The sequence below is a fragment of the Garra rufa genome, chromosome 25 (genome assembly GCF_049309525.1).
Source record: "Garra rufa chromosome 25, GarRuf1.0, whole genome shotgun sequence".
Taxonomy (NCBI): Eukaryota; Metazoa; Chordata; class Actinopteri; order Cypriniformes; family Cyprinidae; genus Garra; species Garra rufa.
This window is the reverse complement of record NC_133385.1, coordinates 37160379-37164100: the sequence shown is the minus strand read 5'-3', so window position 1 is coordinate 37164100 and position 3722 is coordinate 37160379.

Below are 3722 nucleotides of genomic sequence, written 5' to 3'. Positions count from 1 at the left end.
AAAAAATAATCAAAATGCCATCTACCCTGTCTAAGGTCTTAACATCCATCATATAAAACCCAAAACAGCCAAAATCAGAGATAAGAGGTGAATTTTCTGCTCCTCAGGTCTCATTCACTAAGCTTCCTACCCACCCCATTGAATTTATACATTTACTACATAACAAATAAAGACAAGTCCTGTCCTGCCCTATAATTTTTCACATTCTAAAAGCTGTTTCACTCTGAAATATGTCACAATACATAAGTTATAACTTCTGTTACATGACTTTAAAGTTTTCTGAGCAGGACACTACTTATAAGATGGTGTGAAATCAAAAATCCAAATGGCAATATGCAAAAGCTGTTTGCTTTTTTACATTTAAATTGTCATTGCCTTATTCTAGTTGTAAAGGTTAAAACAAGGTTAAGATACTGACACACATTAGTGTTCAGTTGGACTCGACTCGGACTCGACCCATTTGGACTCGGACTTGAGTCTGACTCGCCCCATTTTGGACTCGGACTCGACTCGGACTCGAATGGCTAAAGACTCGGACTCGACTCGGACTCGACTTAGGTGGACTTGACCCAACACTACTTCTTGATTTATAAGTAAAAAAACATGTGGTAAAAAGTTATTGAAGAGTCTTTCCCATTTTGTCCTACAACATAAATTAGTCATCAAAAGTGAATTTTGACATTCCTGAGGGAAACCATGCCTTAACTGTTTTAAGACTAAAACCGAACTGAACTATTGTTTCATATTTTCTAATAAAATGTAATGCAATTACCAAATGTTCTGATTCGTTTTCAGGGGAACAATCTAGAAAAGCCCCCAGGATTGATGTTTAGAGATGGGAAGAAGCGCATTGACTATATATTAGTCTATAAGAAATCCAGCCCTCAGGTAGAAAAGAGGTGCACGTTTGAGAGGAACTTGCGGGCGGAAGGGATAATGCTGGAGAAGGAGGTACAGAATAATCATCTTTTTCTAGATGACAGTGGTATTTTAACGGTCGTTTGTTTGAATTGATTCGTTTTGCCTTTAAGGAAAGATCACAGAATAGAACAATAAGGGTTATTCTGGCAGCTTTTGAATGCCAGCAGAAAATAGATGTTCCAAAGTAAGCTCACTTGCTGTCTTCCATCTACAGGCCACTGTGTACTAATGCATCCTGTCTGAAATGAAACCTCAGAAGTAAAAACTTTTTATAGACAACTTTGCACAGCACTCTAATAGCACTTCTAATGTGACGGAAAGATAGGAGACTTGACTCACAATTTATTCTCATAAATCTGATGTTAGCTGCTGTGCTAACTGCCTATTCTTATAAACAAAAATATACAGCTTTGACATATACTGTACTAAGACGTTTATTTGCAGTTAAATGTCAAATTTTATGTTTTAGAACATAATGACAGTCAAGAGTTAAAAACTCAAGGATTGTGTATTTTATTTAAGTTTTGTGTTCATTATGTGTCTCATATGGCTTTCTCAGGTAACTCATGTTCTGTATTGGTATCTGAACACCTGAACTCCACTTTATCAAACTACTTGCTTCTCCTAGATCTGTCGTACCATTTTTATACCGTAGCACAGCTCTGGCATTAGTCATACTATTTTTTACCTCTACATCTCTTCTGGAGGTGTGTTTGTTATGTCAAAACATACAGTAATATAAAGTTCACCTTTTTTAAACATTAGCTATTGCTAGTTATGCCATTTTACACAGTCCAAATAAGTTTTGACACTCATTATTTTTTTTTATTTTTTTTAGGTATGAGTGAAATGAGATGCTTGTTGAAATGTATGATTATTAGGGGTTTGAGCACATAGTGCTGAAACCCTTTTGTGATTGTAAGGATTATTCTTCCCTAAAACTGATTGTCCAGACCAAACTGTAACTCAGCCCAATCGGCCTATAGGGGGCGCTAAAGCGATCGAAAACACAAAAATGCTCATAACTCCTAGACTTTTGCGAACTAGTCCTAGGTTTTTCACATGATCTGAACCAAACCATTCCAGAAATGTTCCCTGGACAGTGAATATCAATAATTGTCCAAAAAAAAAAAACAAAAAAAAACATTCAACTCACGGTCGCAAAGGGGCGCCAAAAGTAAGAGACAGGGCCACTTTTACTAAAACGGCTTTAACTCTTGAAGGGAACAAGATATCTTCACTAAACTTGAACATGTGTAAGAACTCCATCTTTGGTTAATTGAAAAAAATGTGTGCAGCTCTGCCACTTGGTGGCGCTATAAGATTAAAAAAACACAAAAACAGCTATAACTATGCAAGCGTTAGTCCAATTGACCTAAAAATCAGTATGCCGTGTATGAAGTTTGAGCACCTATTAGAGAAGGTTAACGGAGGCCGATCGAAACAAAACTCGATGCTTGAGTCATGGCCCTAAATGTCTGTAAAAATTTTGAATGAAATTGGCCCCTAGTTGGCGTTTTTTTTTTTTTTTTTTGGCCTCTGTAATCAATACAATATGCACAATATGCATATCATTTTATAGATTTCCTCATACCGAGCAGCTTTGCCTCAAGATCTATTGCTGTCAATCAAATAGTTTATTAATTATTTACAAATATGTTAAAAACCTACTTTTGGGAACTAGTCCTAGGTTTTGTGCTTAATCTCTATCAAAGTACTGCAGTGCAATTCTCTGGACTCTCTAGATAAATAATTATCAAAAAAATGCAGAATTTTGTCTTTTGGTTGGCTATAACTGGGTCATTTAGAAAAGGCGCGTGGCCAAGTATACCAAAAGCGTATAAAACCTAAACGAAAACTCAAAACTTAAAAAAAAAAAAAACTTATGGAAAACATGTGTCAGATGACTCTTAATAAACATGAAACGTTTAATGGAGATCGGACCATAGGTGGCGCTATAACCGATAAAAGGCTTCAAAAACACAATGGCCTCAAATTGCCAAAAAATGCTCATATTCACACAAACACTAGATCTTCATATCATAAGATAGATCTCCTCATTCTGAACAACTTTGCCTCTTTCAACACTAATGTCAATCCAACTATGCTTTAAATTAGGGGTGGGCATAGATTAATTTTTTTAATCTAGATTAATCTAGATTAAATCTTGGAATTAATCTAGATTAATCTAGATTAAAATGGCTAATTTGAATTCTGCTGAAGGCATTCAGAATATGTGTGCTACCCAAATAATGACTAAAAGTAAGTCTTTGAGAATGGGTTTCTCAAGCCAGGTGGCGCATTAGACCAGGGGCTCATCTCCTGTTTCCAAACTGCATCACAAATTGCTCATAAAGCTGTTCTATGATAATTTGTTGATGAAAATAAATTATGTTCCATAAGATGTACTTGTGTTTACTAACTAACAATGAAATTATTTTTTCTACCTATTAGATTGTGTTTTTTTAACGTCTAACACCTACCCAACCCTAAACTTAGCCCTTACTGTAATAAAAAAACAGTATTATTGTTGTACAGTGTGATAAAAATATACATCTACGTATATATATATATATATATGGTAGCCAGTGTTTCCCCTACGTTTCCAGCTTTGGGGGCGGGGGGGGGGGGGTTACATGTTACACCGTACTTTTATTTTGACAGGTTGCCGTGAAGTTTCTGTGTATACAGTATGATATGATGCTAGTTTTCTCAAATGAAACGGTAAAAGTGACACTCACAGCAGTTTTGGAGATTGAGTTTATCTGTTCATGTGAGATGCAAATGCCAAAAAATACCGG